At 43.2% G+C, this 18,447-nt stretch overlaps 1 protein-coding gene across 6 annotated transcripts in view; it reads left to right on the forward strand.

Moving 5' to 3' along the window:
• The window catches only part of SGMS1 (sphingomyelin synthase 1), a 98,320-nt gene that overhangs the window by 44,638 nt on the left and 35,235 nt on the right, over window positions 1-18,447 (forward strand). Inside the window, exon 1 of one of the 6 annotated variants that reach the window (XM_005446259.4) lies at window positions 17,006-17,379. The exons of 3 other annotated variants lie outside the window; for them this stretch is intronic. The gene's annotated coding sequence lies outside the window, so the exon portion shown is untranslated. Of the gene's footprint in view, window positions 1-17,005; window positions 17,380-18,447 lie in introns of those variants that run through there. 2 more of the 6 variants (XM_027815321.2, XM_027815323.2) reach the window with 2 other exon arrangements.

An 18,447-nucleotide genomic window follows, 5' to 3' on the forward strand; every position in this document is an offset into this window, starting at 1 on the left:
GATTTTGCCATGTCGTGAAGGTCTTTGTCTACTGTAGCTTTTTATTTTTGGAGCTATGGTTTTTAAAAAAAGCAAGGGAGGGGGAGAACCCTCAAACCAAACCAAACCTTGTCCTCGGTAACCAAACGACAGCTCTGATACAGAGGGAAGACCAGGTCTTACACCAGTACAGATGAGAAATTAAGTCTGTTAGGTGCTGTGCTCAGCTTGTGCTAACATCCTCTCTCTGGAAAGAATTGCCATGGTCTCTTCCCTTGTTTAGGGATTCCTGTGTCAGAGGGAAACCCCCAGAGCAGAGGGGTCAGCTCTGTCAGCCCAAACATTAGCATCTTGTTAGGTGGTTTGCTATCGTAGTGTCACTGTGGGTGCTGGGAGCGGTTGTGAAATTGGGAATAGTGCATGGTGCCTTTGGGTTTTGAGATGTCCCAGGTCATGGTACCACTGTATCCTATTGTCTGGTGCTGTAGAACTGCCTCTGTGTCTGTGCTGTTGCTGTAGTTGAGTCCAGCTACAAAATGGCTGTGTAGAGATCCCATAAGGATCTGTTGGTTCCCATACTACTTATACTGTCCCTGTGCTCGGTTCAAGGCCTTGAAAGTATCCAGGGAAGAGATGATGTAGGATGCCTTGATTAGAAAAGCAGAGGGCTGCTGGTCACCTCTTGTATTGAGGTGAGAAGAGGACTTCTTTGGACCCAGGCAGGGAGGGATGATTTCCCCAGAGAGCAGTGCCTTTTCTGAGCTGTAGGTCAAGGGGAAAGGCATCATCTGCTATGGTTTTGCCTTCAGACTTACAGACTTGCAATAGGGGAATTTAGCTTTTATTTTACAAGGGAATGCTTGTTCACGTCACAGGTAGAACAAAACAAGTAGCAGCTAGTATAACAGGCAGCATATCTGGCTCAAATTGAAGAGTCTGTTGAATTCAGAAAGTATAGAAAGACGACTCATTCAGCTCGTGGGACTCCCATCAATCTCTGATGAGCTTGTAGGGTGGAGAGGGAAGCTAAATCAAGAATTGACAATAATTTGGAAGAACAGAAGACTGTAGGCTACAGTACAGACAAGAGTGCCGGAGTACTGAGACCCAGGAATGCTGCTTCTCACTGGTTTTTTTTGACACAGTTGGCCAAGGAATAAAGGTAGGTGCTGACATGCTAAGAATTACTGGGGGAAGCCTTTTGGCAACAGCACAGTACTACCTGCAAGTGAAGTTTATCCTCGCAGGCAACTATTTGCCCCAGGGACTAACCAATTTGTTGGGCTTTTTTTTTTTTTTTTTTTTTGCCTTGTAACTATCCAAAACACAACTCTGGAGCATCTGGGTTGCACCTAAGGCATTAACTTTATGGGAAGGAAAAGAAGAAAATATCTACTGTCCAACAGATCTGCATCTGTGCTTCTGATTGGAGATCTTGGACTAGTTCTGGTCCATGGTGTGACCTCTTGTGTCAGTATGATGAGCGTCTGCAGGTAATAAGTAGCTGCACAGAGTCTGTGCAGAAGCTGCTGCTATGAACATTGGACAGTCTGGTGTGCACAGGGTAGGGCTTGAGCAGTTACCTCTGTTAAGGTTTTTATGGTCTTTTGTGCTGGAGGAAGGAGTGGGCCTGGGCAGGAAAGTTATGTTGAACCGCAGTAGTGGTTTTGATGCACAAAGATGCAATTAAGGCTTGAGGAGAAGTTTTTTGAATAGTTCTGGAGAGTTCAGTTGCATGAAACAGCTCTGCAGGGACTGATAGAACCCTTATCAGCCAGGAGAAAAGCTTATACAGAGTGTATTGGCATGGCATTCTGTATTCCTAGAGTCCCACACCCTTCAACATGGGAAGGGAAAGAAATAGGGTTTTCTGCTCCCAGCATGGATTATAACACTGGTGAAGTATTTGAAACTGTTATTTCCCATAAGAATCCATGTCTCCTTCCTTTCTAAGAGGCTTGCTTTTTGTAATTGGCTCTAAGAATGTCCAGAGGTTAAAATTAGAATGGCAACTGCTAATAAACATTTACCAGTGCATTTTCTGCAGTCAGCTTTCATTTAGCCCTGAAAACCCTGGTCCATTTTTGGCTGCTGGAGGCAAGCCAAGTAAGCACAGCTCCTCAGCACAGCGCTGGGGAGCACAGCAGAACTTGTTAAGTTTTTGCTCTTTTTTGTTTGTTTGTTCGTTTGAGAGATGCATGATGGCTGTGGAAACTTGAATTTTCCTTTACTTAGTGGTGTAGCAAATATGGTCTTCCACTGTATTAACAAATAGTCACAAGGTGCTCTTAACAAGAGCACCTAAGCAGCACAGTGACTTACAGAGGCTTATGGTGAACATCTTGATATTTGCAAGCAATTAATAAATAATGTAGGTCTTTTCTGAGTTTACATAAATATTAATACACATAAATATTAATGAGTGTACAACATTACTGACCACAGAAAGTCCTGTAGCCTTTCATACCAGGAGAAAAAGTTACTGTGTCCATCTTAGTCATGCTGTCCTGTTGCATGGTGTATTTAAGGAAGTAACACAGTTATTTTGTCACCTAGGCAAACAATCCAAAACTATAGCAAGGTTCCTGTTGGGGGAGTCTATAATGAAAAGGCTGGCAGTGCTATATTGGTTTTATGTTGTTCATCATTCATGCACTCAGTATTGGTATAAGGGTGTTCTCTGGGCATGAGTTTATGCTTTTCTGGTTCAGGATCACTCATAAAATATATTGGGGGCAGGGGGCAGGCAGGGGAGCAGGTTGTAGCTGCTTCAGCTGGAGCCTGGGTATCTTGTACCTGCTGCTTTGGGGCAAGGTGGTGTCCTGGCTCCCTCTTGACTGCTACACTGTTTCCGTATATACCTCTGTCTACCTGCGTGTGCCTATGGTTTTGGGTTTTTTTTTTTTTCTCCAATACCCCTGAAACTTCAGCAAAATGTTCATTTTCTGCTAGCAGCAGCAGTACAGACTGCTCTGATGGGCGGATCTAACAAATCGGTATGTACTGGACATCCTTGTATTCCTGTTTGTTTTTCAGAGCAGCTGCTGTGTCTGAATGCCTGATGCAGTTTGCTGGCGTCTTATGGCTTGAATGTGACTCTTGTAGAGGAGCTGCTCCATTACTATGGAAGGCAATTGGCTTTGCAAGCAGGTTAGCATGTACAAAACCTTTCTGTCTGGATCCAAGTGTCTGCTTTAATAAGTAAATAGTCCTGAAACCTGCTGCACGATACTCCTTTAGAAATAATCTGAGCTACTCTTCACCTAAATGGAGTGGCAAGAATATCAAAAAGATGAAACACAAATGTAGCGGCTCAGTGTTATTAGCCTTCAGGCAAGAAAATCTGCTTCTGCTCTTTAAAGCAGTTCATGGCAGTATTACATATAAATAGCAGTCCCTCTCTGAGGCTTCTCCCATTGCCTGCAGCCTAAATTGGATGACTTCCTAGTGGTGGTGGCCGCTAATGGTGAGATTAAGTGGCAGATTAATTGACTGGGAGTTACTGAGAGCGGTGTGGTTATGGAGAGCAACCTATCTTCACTCTTTTGCAGGGGAAATGGAGTTTGGGGGTGCTGCCAGTCGAGCTTCTTTCATGAGAACCAAAATGCCCAATTTAACAAAACGCCAGTGCCGGTGCGCATTATAAAGACAGAGTTGCATGTCTTTTATGGCAGTGAGGAGATGAGTTAGGCTGTAATTGGTGGCCTCTCTTTTCCCTTGCAAGTCCAGAGAGGATTTTGTAGTTATTCCTGTGTTTAGTTGTTCTGCTTTATTGGTTTTAATTCAGTATGGAACAGGTATTTTATACCGCCTAAGAGAAAAGTACCATATAAACGGGGTTTCTTGTATGCTAAGAGTGCTGCAAATGTAAAGAAACGTAACTCCTTAGCCTCACTAGGACGACTTGCTTTGATGTTTTGAGATGCTGGTCTAATTTTCAAGTTCAGAGCTGCAGGATTTTTAAAGACAAAACTGTAGGTAAGCGGAGCATTTGAGCTACCGTTAAGACCAGGAGATCTGTGCAGTGAATTTATATTGTTTCAGGACTGTCTCTTTCTGAATCTATTGTATTATGCTAAACTCTAGCTTGGCAGCTACAAATGGAATAGTCCCTTAAACCTTCCATAGCTCCAGTATGAAGCATGCTTAGAGCTCTAGACCCTACCAGAAAATGAACGTTTGACCTAGCTTCAGACCTGGCCCAGCTTGCAGCAGAGGCCAGGCTAGCTGACCCCCAGAAGTCCCTTGCATCTTGGGGCTCTCTGTGGGTCTTGACACTGGACTTGATGACACAAGACAAATGTTGAAAAACACCTATGGTTAGAAGCCATAGTTGTGGATGGCCTTTAAATCCCTGTGAATAAACACATGCAGCAAGTGAGTTTAAAATTGTAGTGTTGTCTGTTTTTTGCTAGGTGAAGAGACTGCCAGTGCTCTGGCCAAAAATGTGACAGCTGTCATGGTAGGTCTCAGCTGTGCTCTCCTTCTCCCTGTTCAGCCCCCAGCATGCTCAATGTATTTGCAACGAGAGGAAAAGGAGGAGGAGGTGTGCTAAACTGAGAACCAGTCAAGACAAATGCGCTAACAGTTGGATAGAAACATGTTTTATCTTGAGCTTTTGTACAAAACCCTGAATTCCACACAGAAACTTCCCTGGTCCTGAACTTCTTTTTAGGGTGAAATCTTAGTAGATACGGTCAGTTTTGTACTTCTGTCCATTACTGATGACCCCCACTGTCCTCTTTTTGCCAGACCACCTCCAGCTGTGGGAACAAGAAGTGTGGGAGATTTAAAGAAATTACAACTTTAATTTAATTCTTGGCCTTAAAATCAAAATCTTTAGGACTTCTGTTCTCTTACAGCAGCAAGAAGTAGTTACTGCCAAGTAAATGAAATCTTTTTTTCTAGTAAACTTAGAAGGTATCTTATGTCTGACTCTTCTTGCTTTGTTATAAAAGAGGAGAATCATTCTCTGTTTTTTAGAGGTGATACAGAGCATTTGTGGAGCTGAGGGTTTTTTGAAGCATTCATTCAAAAAGGTGATGTTAAAGAAAGGGGGGGGGGGGGGGCAAAACTTGAGGGAGGTGGAGACTGTAAGAGATATTAGAGTCTGATTATACCAGACAATCTGACGAAACACCTCCTGACTGGTCTGTTACCATTCCCAGTCTCTGATCCCAGTGTCGCATTGAGAAAGCAGAATTTGAGCCAAACCATAGCAAAGGCAAGCTAGCAAGTACTGGAAACTGAATCCTAGTCTCTAGTGAGATACAGCACGTGTTCGTTGTCTCCTGCTGAGCTGATGTGTGATATGTCAACATGGTGACATTGTGGGTTTCTGCTGTGGATGGTATCTTAGACAGGACAGAGATGCTTCTTCTGAATGCTTGTGGTTATCACAAATGATACCTTGAATGTGCAAATGAACTGGAAAAATGATCACAGAATCACAGGCTGGTTGAGTGTGGCAGGGGACCTTTGGATGTCATCTTGTCCAGCCTGCCCTTGTCAAGCAGGGCTACCTAGATCTGATTGCCCGGGACCGTGCCCAGCTGGGTTTTAAGTATCTCCAAGGATGGAGGCTCCAAAACTTCTCTGGGCAGCCTAGTGCTGTGTTCAACCACCCTCACAGTAAAACAGTTTTTCTTACGGTCTGATGTGTTTCAGTTTGTGCCATCTTGTCCTGTCACTGGGCACCACTGAGGAGAGCCTGGCTTCTTCCTCTTTGTACTCTCTCTTCAGGCATCTGTATACACTGATCGAAATCCCCCCTGAGCCTTCTCTTCTACCAGTTGAATAGTCCCAGCTCTCTCAGCCGTTTCTCATAAGAGACGCTCCAGTCCCCTTGTCATCTTGGTGGCCCTTTGCTGGACTCTCTCCAGTATAGGCATGTCTCTTTTGCACTGAGCACAGAACTGGACCCACCTAACTAACACTGTATTAGGAAAATGTCATTGTCAGTGCGCTGCAGAAACCTCCTCAATTGCTTCTACCATGCTGTGTTGTCCTTCCAGCAGGTATCAAGGTGGTGAAAATCCCCCATGAACACCTGTCCTGTCCTTCCTAAAAAGCCTGTGTGCATCCAGATGCTCATCCAGTTGTATAATTTATCTGACCATATCTCTGTGATCACAGACAGAGGTTGTAGCCCTGGCAAGTGCAGGCAGACCACCTGCCCGTTCCCTGTGCTGCATGCAGTGGTGTAAGGGCACTAAAGAGAGGCACCCAAGGGTGCATAGTTCCCAGAAATGGTATGAGAGCTTTCCCAGTAATGCCCTGCAGGTACCTCCATATCTGCATACACGCCTTCAGGTCTGTGAGTGAAGGTGGCTTTTCTGAAGTTGCATTGGACGTGCAAAAATGTGTGTGAGCTGCCAGGATGGCAGTGTTTGCCGAGCAGAATCAGCACATCTTCTGGCAAAAGCAAGCAATATGTGAGAAACTCCCTATTACTGGTTGGATGCAATATTTATCTTCAGCCTGGCTTTAGTGTCTGAGTCAACGTTGTGCACGTAGCTTTAGAAAAATAAAGACTTTATTTCTGTCTCATATTCTCCTCTACTTAGATTTTTCCTAACGTAACTGAATATCTACAGAAGGGCTGTATTTCTGCTCTGGTGTGTATCTATATATATACCCTGTGACGTTGCAAGAGTGTTTGCTTTGGAAGAAATCTCTTCATCTGAGCCAAATGGAAACATGCAACATAAAGCCTTCTTTTCTTCTCTGAGTAAGAAGAGGGGCCTGAAGAGAAAGTAAGTTATCACTTGGGAAGGACAGGAAGCCTGTGAAGTTAAATGGCCTTATTCTGTTTTAACTAATCCAGTAACAAACACTCCACAAACCTGAACTTTTAATTATGAGGTAGAATTGGAGGGTGGAGGTGTTAAACACTGGGGCAGTATTTTGGAAAGGACCTGTGAAACAAATTGATGAAAGCCTTTAAGTTTGTCTCCTGGACTGCTTGCATGCACAGCATCAGTGTGCAGGGATTGCTTGTGTGCCCTCGCACTCATTTGAGAAGTCCTGCAGCAAACTTAAAATTGCAGCGATTTGCATAGGTGATGCAGAAAGTCTTTTTCTTCTCCCCAAATATTGTTATTACACTATGGTGGTAGTGACTGACTTCTTTATAGCACAACTGACTTTCAACTCATTTTTGGCTTTCTAAGCAATTCAGACCTCTGGCTTCTCAAAAACTTCCCAAGACTTTACATTTTTATTGTGCTTAGTCTAAATCTAAAGCAATGAATTTGGATGAAATTTTTATAAAGGTGTAGGCCAAATAGTCTGTATTTAGCTTGTAGGACAGTTTGCAAAGTAAGACACTTTACTTTGGTTTAAGTGCGGTTTGCAGAGGTCTGAAACTGCATTTGCTACTTTTTGCTACTTGTGAGCTGTAGAAGACACAGAAAGTAGCACTTCTTGGCTTGAGGTTTTTCTAAATGCACAGTGTGAAGCTGAGCATGTTTGAACACTATTTTTGCAGAAATGCTAGTCATCAAACAAATCTAACATTACTGCATAAACAGGGCAAGGAAGCAAGTCCACCTCTTTAGAAAGCTCAAGTATGTATGTACCTTTACCCTTTTGTACTCCCTATTAGATATCTTAAACTTGTTACATCATTGCATTTTTGTGAACTGTAATTGAAGGGGCAAAACCTCTGACAGTGGTTTTTACTGATACAATGTTTACCAGTCAACAGAAGGTCTGCAGAAATACTGTTCTTGATTAGTGCTTTTTGTTGTGGATGGGGAAGAAACTAATCTCTCCTTTCTCTAGGAAATGATGGCACACAACACAATAATACCCAAGTAATATCACTCTTTGGGAGTACTTAAGAAAGGTCTTTAAAAAGAAATGGTCAGTTTCTTTGCCTCAAGATTCTGAGAGCATGGGAACAATGGTGGTGTCCACAGTTTGATACACCCGTCTACCCCACCCAGTTTGCACAGTATCAACTTCAGTTATTTCTGAGTTTGGATAATCCACTGGGAATAACGAAGAAGCATTGGGGTATCGTATCAAGCAGAATTATTCCCCTCGTCTGTGCTTAGACCATACAGGGACTTGCAGGATCAATAATGAGTTCAGAGTGGTGCGATGGTCTCCTGTGTGGGTTTTGAAAAGATGTACATAGTCTTTCTGTTTTGTGACTAGTGTCAGGAACAGAAATGCAAGTGTGAACACGGTAAATGCCAACAAAAACATATTTCATGAATGCCAGGGGAAGAGTATTTGGCTGTGGCTTGATTTAGAAATTGCTGCTCTGTGTGTGCTATCGCATAGTATATGTACGGTGTAAATATACTTTTAGGGTTTTTTAGTATTCGGAGAACTCCTAGTAGTTTCTCTGCTAAGGATATGTATAGGCTGTGGACACATCCTTGGTCATTAAAACTAACCATATTGGTAGGAATTGAGTTGAAATGAAATATGCTACTTACTTGCAAACCAAATCTATGTGCGTTCATCCTTCTAAAGTATCCTGAAGAGATTTAGAAATTGATATACATCAAGCCTCATCTGATGTGAATGCATGCTGCACTGAAGTAGAACTCAAAATGTGCCAGAAAATACAGACTTCAGCTTCTGCCCGAGGTGCACAATGCCTTTTGTGGTCAAAGCTGCTGATACTTGGCTTCACTGTTGCTTAGGTTGCTGTTCAAGTTAGTGCTTGGTATTGTAGTCAAAGACACAAATTCACATGCCTGTAGGAAAGTGTACATGTAAGAAATGTCATGAATTGGGATTTCAGTAAATGCTGAATTTGGGGGGGGGGGGGGGGAGGATGATGTGTGTGGTAGGAAGCAGATTTTTAATGGTCCTGGTGGAAGGACCAGGCTGTCACTTTTAATGTTTATACAGAACTGATGGTTGTGCTTCCTATAGGAATAAATTGGACTAGAGGAAACAATTGCCCCATCTGTAAATGTGTTAATCAGAGGGAAAACCCATAAATTAATTAAAGGCCCCATCTTTAAATAAGCAGATGGATGTAGAAGGTAGTACTGGCGTTTTATAATTTTGATGTAACAGAATCTAATGCTTTCTGTATTTGTACTTTGCTGTATTTTGTGTCCTGTGATCATAACCTTTGCTTCAGCGGCACAAGTGATGCTTCCCGTAGGAAGTGTTACACACTTGCCTTGTGGGACAGCCAAGCCTCCTGGGCCTGGAGCACAAAGCCTGTGCTAAAAGCAGCGAGCACTTTGGTCTTCTTCCTTTCTTGTTTCTCATACACATCACAGAGGTCAAGGTTATGAAAACAAGGTCGAACAGGCCACCACCTGAAAATAGGATCTGGGAACATTTTTATCACACTTAGATCATTGGTAGAGATACAACTACAATTAGATTTTGAGTTACACCAAAACCAGCCTGTCCCTGTGGTGACATTGCTGTATTTACCCTCTTTTTTGGGAGGAGCATAAGGGAGCATATAAACACACTTCCTTAATAAGCCGTTTGAACCTCTGGTGATTAATGGCTCAGGCTTCCTGAGCATCTTTTGCTTTCCTTTACTGCTCTGAACTCATCTAGTTATCCTTTGAACCCAGATAAACTCGTGGCACTTGCTGTGTGCTGAGGGTGGAAGTTGCAAGAAGAGGATATGTGTTATGATAATGGGATCGTGCAGCTCACCCATGTATAAAGTGGCGATAATGCTGGCTGCACCAACACAGGATATTGGAAATACAACACGCTGTGGTCCTCACAAATAGTCCTTACTGCTTCTGTTGTGTTGTTCCCTTTCCCTTGGGATGGAGGAAGTGGATGTTTGAAGCCCTAATTTGCAGTATTAATCCACATAATGCTTATTACTGAGTAAGGTGTTGAATAGGTGGGTATGTCAGAGTCAGTGCTGTTTAACCTGTGAATATTTACTTTCAGTTACATAAGAAAAAAAGGGGAGCTGGAGGCAGTGATTAATTGATAACTGGCTTGTGTTTCATCTTTAGAGTCTTAAGAGTGGGGTATACGTTGCTCTGGGTCTGCTACTTGAATATGAGAGAGAAGATGCTCATTGCATGAACAGCAGGTGTAGGTCTTGTGTTTGGGATAACCATCCTGCTGAGGTGCTGCAAAAATGCATTGCAAAATTAATAGTTGGATTTCTCTCTGGTTTCTATTCTGTGTGACTCCTGTGTGTGCAAAAAAATACTCAGGATGTGGAGAATAGGTTAGTTTATTTTTAACAGGAAAAAGCCCCCTCCACACCCAGGAGCCCTGTTGTTGACCTCTAGCATGAAACATGATCATATCTTAATGCTTGCTTTGGTTTTGGCTGGGTTGGTTTGGGGTTTGGTTTTGTTTTGGGTTTTGTTTGTGGTTTTTTTAAGATGCTAATTTTGCTTTTATTGGAAAGCTTGGCTCCTTTTAGGTCTCTTGGGTTAATAAGAAACTCCTTTGAAGAGCAAGATAGAGCGTCAGCAGAGCATGAAGTTGGTATTTGCAGAAGAGTGCAGTGCCGCTGCTGCGGAACAGAGGAAACTGGAGGAAACAGCCAAGTCTCTCATGTGTCTGCCCCTCCTTAGTGCAAAGATCATCATTAGTACAATTTCAAACATCACTTTTAACATAGGGATTGCTGGGCAGGCCTACAAGAAGGCAGTACTGTGTGTTAATGTGCATTCAGTATGAACTTTCTTTTCTGAAAGGAGAAGCATTTGCTTAGTAGTGCTCTGCACAAGCCCAAGTATGAACATTTTGGCTCCATTTATGCGTAACAAATTAGTGACTTGCTATATGCAGCCAGCCATACTTAAAACAAGCAAAGGTATTTTCCTGAAAGATTCTTGACTGCTCCTTGGATAATGGCAGCAGCTGGCATCCATCATTACATGCCATGTTTCTGGATAAGGCCAACTTGATTTGTCAAAAGCTTTAAAGAAGCCAGAGCACCGGATATGTGCCAAATTACTGGTATAGGAAACCAGGAGCATTGTAGCAAGATGTGGGGCAAATAACAAAGGAATTAGCACACAGATCTCTCCATCAAAGAGTTACCAGTCTGTGTCCCATTACAGCATTTAGTGAGGAAACAGTCTGTTGCCTGCCTGTAAACCAAAGGACTTTGGATTGAAATTTTGGGTTTGGAACAAGTACAGTAAAATTAATGTTCTGAGGCGATGTCTTCTTTAGCCAGTAGATTTTGACACACCTGGGTAATGAGACTTCTCAGAGTTAAAAATAAGTGGATCAGAGCACAGGAGTGGCACTTCACAAGCTGGAGTGCTGTAGCTGGATGTGGGATGCAGTCACATGTGAACAACGCCCTGCCATGTGAAAAATGTCCTTCTGGTTGAGACTGTGCATTTGTAAAGGCTGTCTTGTTTCTGTTTTTCTATTTTATGGAAAGCTTCATTCTTCTAGGTTAAAATGTGACTGCAGTGATATTAAACACTTGCTTTGAACTGGATATCTGATTGCACATCTGCTGTATGAAAGTGAATTGCAGTAACACAGTGTGCCACCTTGTTTTTCTCTACTCTTGCCTCTGGAGAGGTGCTGGGGGTTCAATTTCACAGAGCAACCTCAGCTTCTAATGGTAGAGCCACCACTGAGAAAATCTGGGTTTCTCTGATGATCTGAAGGGCAACTGTGGCATTTAATCAAGAACAGCAGAAGGATGTACACACCCTACAGCCCAGGGAAGCACACATGATAAGCGAAATGACTGATTTTGTCCATTTACAAAGATGATGCCAGTTAGATGAGAACCTCAGAGGTTTAAGCTGCTTACATGGCTTGGACGGTGCGAGTGGCATGGAGGCTCACTTCATCAGCAGCAAAAGGTCCAATGTCCTGGCAGACGTCCAGGGAGTGTGGGGATCAGACTGGTGTCTCTGCCATCCTTTTACAGGTTTCAGTCACAGGAGGGATGCATGTGTGTGTGTGCATGTGTCTGTGTGATCCCTCAGAGCTGTTGCTACGTGGTAGAGTCCTATGACTGTGCACGGGGTCACATGCAGAAGGAGAATGAACTGGGAGCTGCCCAGGAACAAGATCAGCCAGCCAAAGCATCAGGAGGTTGCAAAACTGATGTGAGGTCAAAGTACAAACACGTGTTCAAATACAACACCACAGTGTATTTCTTAATTAGCTTTTGAAGGAAGAGCAGGGGCTATTTTCAGCTGAGTTTCCAGAATACACTGGTTTTCTACCAGCTTGTGTGAGCATCCTCTTTGCAAGTGATTTTAAATACACCTTTGTTCTTGAAGGCACACATGCTTAAGCAAGTAGTTTTGAAATTAGCTGCTTTGTTGGAGGAAAGATTTTTGTTGGTAACTTAATTCAGCTTAAAAGCAGGTTGACCTTTTTATAGGCAAAGAGAAGTGTGGTTTCCTCTGGACATTACTTGGTGAGTCACACATTACATGACACAGCATTCCTCTATGGAAACTTAATTGCTGGAGCTGATGAGTACATCAGTACTCTGGAACCACCTTTTGTGTTTGATACACCTAAACAACCTCGCATTTCTGGAAATTATTTTAATAAATACTTAATAGATTTTAAACTCAACCTTTAGGTGGTTTCTGGTATATCTCGGAGCCCCATTAAAGTAAATATATTTTTTTCACATTCAAAAGCAACTGTCTGTTCTTAACAGCCTTGCACATAAGTTGTAATGGCTTAGTGCTGTAATCAGATGTAAAAGTAATAAATACTATTATTGTATTATATATGTAAGAATAAAGTTTCAGGTTATTTCTTAATAGGAAAGATGATAGACTGGGGGTGCTGTCCACTGCAGGGTTTTTTTTCAGTTTGTTTTTTTAAACGTACTGGCCTGTTCAAAATCATGTGTTATATCAAACAGGAACATACACATTTGCTAGTTGAAAACCCTCAGAAGACCGGGTGAAGCAGTGGTGGCCAGAACAGGCTTGTTTTAGCGATGAGCATTTTTGCATGTTTAATAAAAAGTACTTCATCTTTGGATCATAAAGCAGATGTGCTGAAAGGTCTCTGCCACAGCTGTTCAAAACTTAACAATGTCCTCAATTTTGTGTTTTCTTTACAAGGATATTTCAGCTTAAGAGAAGTGGTTAAAAAAAACCAGCATGGAGCTGGAAGAAAATATAAGCTTGATATAAATAATAAGCAACAGGGTTTGTTGCATTCACAGCATCTCTGGAGAGATCTGCATTACAGATTGCACAATGAGTTTGCTATAAACTAGGTCACTTGTTTGGGGGGGTTGAAAGTGCTGAAAGACTAATAAGCAGCAATTTTAGAGTGGTATGGGTTGTTCAGCATGTTCTGATACTAAATGCGAAGTAGAGGGTTTGATGCTTATAGCAAACAGTCATACACTGCAATAGCTAATGCTTCCTTTCAAATGAGCAGGTAGTCACGTTGTAGTTAAGACCCCAGATAGCTTTCCTCTGAAGAGAATGAGCTGTATATTCCAAATAGTGTATTTCAAATAACTTTTAAAAATTTGTCCTTGAGCTGTTGTTGAATGCGGTGTTTTAAAGTGTTTTGAGGCAAATGAAGATCAGAGTAACTTAACGCTCCTGTAGCACATTGGTCACTGATATATCACAAAAAAAGAATCAGGTTACTTGAAGTAAAACGATAAAAAAAAGTGCTTGAAAGGTTTTGGGGCATTTGTGGTGGATGTGTGGATTTATATCGCACATGTGAAGCGACATGAACATAACCACTCTGGTAGGTGTTGATCCTAGAAATCAGTAATCAGTCTTTGAACTTGTACCCCCTTTTGTGTTGGTAATGGTTCTTGGTAGCCAGTAAGCCATGTGCCTCCCTGCTGGATCCTGTAAAAATGCTTCCTTTACATCTTTATGCTTTTTGTTTCTCAGCCATGCCCACAGCTCTGTTGGAGGTAGCATCACTGCTGTTTTCCTTCAGCTCTGTTGCAGTGCTTGGGACTTGGGGTTGAGTTTGTTTGGTGGTGTGAATGAGTATGGTTTTTTTTCACTTGCACGAAGACTTTACTTTTCACCTTCACTGTTGGATTTCATCTGCTGATGTACAGTTTCTTTACCAATGGGCAAGGAAAAAGGTGACTCAATATAGCCTGGTTACTCTGATTTTTTTTTTTTATATTTAAGCTGTCAAGGCAAGGAAGACCTTTCACCAGCAAGGCTTTTAGGAGGTGCTTCCTCTCTTGTCATGTATGTATGGTGCTTGAATTACCAAGAAACATTAGTGCTGAAGCGCAGTAGTGGCTATTTCTTTTACGTGCTAGCAATCAACCTGAAATCTACTCTTGGGTCACATAACTCATGTCCTGATCAGGAAAGAAGCAAACAGGTCAACGCTCAGTGTCTGTCTCTCTTCTTCAGGCATTGTTACAGTCATCCTCATATTGAAGCGCGATGTGAGAAGGTGGAGTTGAAGCAGACTAACAGCCACTTAACTGAGAGCAGTACTCCCAGATGTTCAGTCCTATAGGAAGAAAATGATGTAATCACTTCAAGTATCCTCTGTTTTAGCCCTTAGGCTAAATACGCCCTGGCTGAATTATGTAGGAGAAAAAAAAAAAACAACCACCAAACCACTTTTGCACATACTTTGGCAGAATTCATTATGTTTATTTGTTCAGGACTTTATAGGGTATTAAGTTGTATCTGTCTGTACCCATGAAATATTTAAATACACAATGATTAAATATGTTGAAAAGGTGTTCCCAAAGCTCACTTCTAATTACCTGTAATACTCGTCAAATTGTTGTCTCTTCTCCATTCTGGCCCCACCTCACTTGTGGGAAAACAGGGCTGGTTTTGTTATGTGCCTTGAGGTCACTGAACCCAAACAGTCGTGGATCACTGGGGAAAAAAATGCAAAGATAATATCTACTGGAGTAATAGAAGAGCATTTTTGTAAAATATGAATGCATTTATTGTCAGAAGCGAGTTATTAAGTTGGCCTATATCCCCACCAGGTGACTTCTGCTGTCCCATGAGTTGTGTAATGGCCCAAAGTAGACAGGAGCATCATCTACATGACAAGGAATCCATGTCCTGTAGTGTGCCTTCTAATTATTCCTTTGATTTCTCATATATGTGCTCAATAGGAGGAATTTACAGAATTGGTACCGATTGAAGTGCATCTAAAAAATATTTGGATAATGAGTAAATACCAGTTCTACCCCAGAATCCCTCCTAGGAAGCAGGATGAGGTTGGGCAGATGGATTTATTGAGTGTTAGGAGCTCAGTTACTAAAAGACTACTGGGAAAAAGGCACAAGGAGCTCACTAGTGGCTCATCCACACTCTCTGTCTCTTCCCAGATTTTTAAAAAATAAATTTAAATTTGAAATTTAATATTAACTCTATTTGAAATTTAATTTTAATTGTAAATAAAATGGGCTGAGTTGGACATGACTCTCTGGCCTGCTGGAGGTGCAACTTAATTTACCTGTTAAAATCCTTCCTAAAAGAGCTATGAAAAAGGAAATCTAATGGCTAGTTCACTTGAGCTGGAGTGTGCCAGCTCCCATGTTAATGATGATCTGCAGAAAAAGAAGAATGAGCCTATGTGGTTTTTAATTCATAAATTAGGGGAAAAGCTGTTTGAGAAAGGGACAAGTTGGACCATTGAAGCAAAGTGATTTTTTTTTTTTGTGTTGACATTTAAAACAAAAGACTTCTAAATTAATTAAAGGCAGGGGAATTGGCTGGGCTCACCAGCAAAACACAGTGCTTGCTGTGTTCTCCTTGAATTGGTGCTTGAAGACATACAATTTGATGTTCAGTGTCCTTCATCAAAACCTCCTCCCCACCCCTCTCCACACCAGTATTTGAAGGTTACTGACAGACCTGTGGTCTTTGGCTTCTCAGCTTTGTGGAGGAGCTGGTCATGAACGTGTCATTGCATTTGATACCTGGCTGTCTACGTGTGTTAGGAGTAAAGGACTGGTGGGCTGTGCTCAGGGGCATGTATCTATTAAAAAACCCAAACCAGCTACTCCTTAAAAATACTTCTTTTATGCATGACAAGATTAATATGGAAGGATTTCTGTGTGCGGCTTCTGGAAAAACTTTTTCCACCCTGTATTTCTTCGATGTGGCTCTGCAGATTCCTTGGTATTACTGGCAACAGGCTCCCTCTCTTGGGATGGGGTTCAGAAAACCTGATGATGCTATTTGTTAATGCTGGTGTCGTCTTTTTTCCCTACATTATTTCATCTGTGGAGTGGAAGCAGGTGACTTCATACGCCTCTGACTTCACTCCTGGACAGTATCTCTCTTGTGTACAGCAGCCAGTGGACTGTGTAGAGTCCTTGCTCTTGTATAAACTGTTGGAACACACTCTGCTGGCACTGATCATGACATCGGTCTTTGCAACATGTGGCTTCCGGCCGCTTTGTACTGTGGTTTTGTACTCAATTACACAGACCTCCCGTTGTCCGGAGGCGAGTGACCAGTAGACATCCTCCACTCCCTCTCGTGCTTACCAGGAATGCTTCACGCCTTCCTTTCGTGCTCATCTGTGCCACCCTCTGTATTTGTGTGTAGGAGGTGCAAGCTTCCTTGATCCTGTATGTTTCCAGTCCTTGGTGTGTCTTTTGGGATAAAGGCTGGATGCGTGCCCTTCGTGGCTGGCGATGCTGCCTACCTGGGGACTCTGCTGCTGGTGGCAGCAGTGGGATGTAGCCAAAAACTTCATTGAAAGGTTGGGGAATTTGTTGTTTTGCTTTTAGTGTTGTGAAATAAGACTTTTTTGTCGTGGGTTTTGGTTTTGTGGGGTTTTTTGTTGTTGGTGTGGGTTTTTTTGTTGTTTTTTTCCCCAGAGTGGGCCTCAACATCTGGTATTTATATACATTGGAAAAATGAATCCTTCTTCCTAGCACTGACTCTTTCTGCTTCACAGTGTCATCTTGAGTCTCTCAAAAGTAATACTAATGCAAGGTCAACAGATCCGAATGTCGTGTTAACTGTTACTTGGCTGGTAACGCCCGGAGCTGCGGCGAGGCGTTACAGCGGCTGCTGTAGGAAGCTGCAGCCCTCGGGCCGGGCCGCGCTGCCCGGCCGCCGCCGCCGCCGCCTCCTCTCGGCCGTTGCTGACGCACCCGGCGGGGTGAGACGGCGTGGCCGGGCGCAGCGGGGGCGGTCGGTGGCCGCCGGTGGCCGGCTCACCTCTCGCGCGGTCCCTTCCAGCCGCCTCCGGGCCGGGGCGGGGAGCGGCGCTGCGAAGTTGAAAGGCAACTTTTAATTTGAAGGAAGTTCGGCTCGCGGGGGGGACGCCGGCGAGATCCTCGGCCCCGGCAGCCGCTCCGCCGGAGCGGGGGAGGAGGGATCCTGAAAGGCTTCGGCTTGCGGGGCCTTGCCGCTCTGCCTTCCCGCTTGCGGTAAGCACCGCGTTTGCCTGGCAGCAGGGACGAGGAGCTGGCTGCTGTTACCTGCCACCTGATTTCCGTGAGTGAGTAGCTCTCTGGCTCTGGCTGATCCTGTTTTAGTTAGAAGGCGTGTTCGACTGCTGTGAAGGGCTAGGGGCTGTGATTTGGAAGCAAGCAGAGGACTTGGATACGTTAAGATCTAAAATGCAGCTTTGGGGGATATTTTTTTTTTTTTAAGGTGGCACTCAAGCTTATGGTTAGTCTTGTGTTTGTTGGTTGGTTTTTTTTCTGTGTGTGTTTGTTTGTTTTTGGCTTGTTTTCCTAAATGAAAGCCAGCCAGGCTTCCAGCAACTGGGGGAGCAGCTATCCGGCCGTCAGGTACTCCAGTCTTGTCCCCCCAGATTGTGTCCTGGGTCTGGCATGTTTCCATCAAACGGGTTCCTCTCTCACCGCAGCCAGACATTAAGGCACAGTGGAGTTTCTCCGTGGTTTCTACGTTTGGAGGTTTTGTTTGCAGCACACTGGTACCAGGTGATTGGAGTTACAAGGTGTGGCAGTGACGCTTGCATAAACTGAAGTCAGGGACAAGCTGCTGTCCCTTTTGCCATCTTGGGCACCTCTCCCCACCCTAAATCCTCTCCTTAATTGCTGCCAGATATCCCCAGGGCAGTTACAGTGAGTGTTTATGTGAAACGGCAAGTATTTTAGACTTTTTAGATTTTTTAGCAGCTGTCCGTAGGAAGAGTCAGTACCATGCAACTGTGCTGCTCTGCGTGTGTCACGGTGTCACACGCCACCCAAAAACGTGAATGCTTCTGTTGTAGAAGAGGGTGGCCCTGGGTGTGTAGAGGAATACAGTGAGTCACGAGGAAACCGTGGAAATCTTCTTGGTGAGCTGAACGTGTTTCAGAAAGAGGAATATAACTTTATCCATAAGCTCTGTTTTAGATAGATGTGTAGCTCCATGGTATGTGTTCCTATTTGTGCATTTCTGGCGTAGCTGCCTTTTCTTCTCATTATAAACCTCCTTTGAACTGAATACTTTAATCTGGAAGCTCTCTAATGGATCTATAGTGAGGAGTTGAACAATTTTTTTTTACTTGACCACTGTAGCTCATCTGTGTGTGTGTGTATTTTAATAAATAAGTTTG

Source organism: Falco cherrug, chromosome 9, assembly GCF_023634085.1.
Source record: "Falco cherrug isolate bFalChe1 chromosome 9, bFalChe1.pri, whole genome shotgun sequence".
Taxonomy (NCBI): Eukaryota; Metazoa; Chordata; class Aves; order Falconiformes; family Falconidae; genus Falco; species Falco cherrug.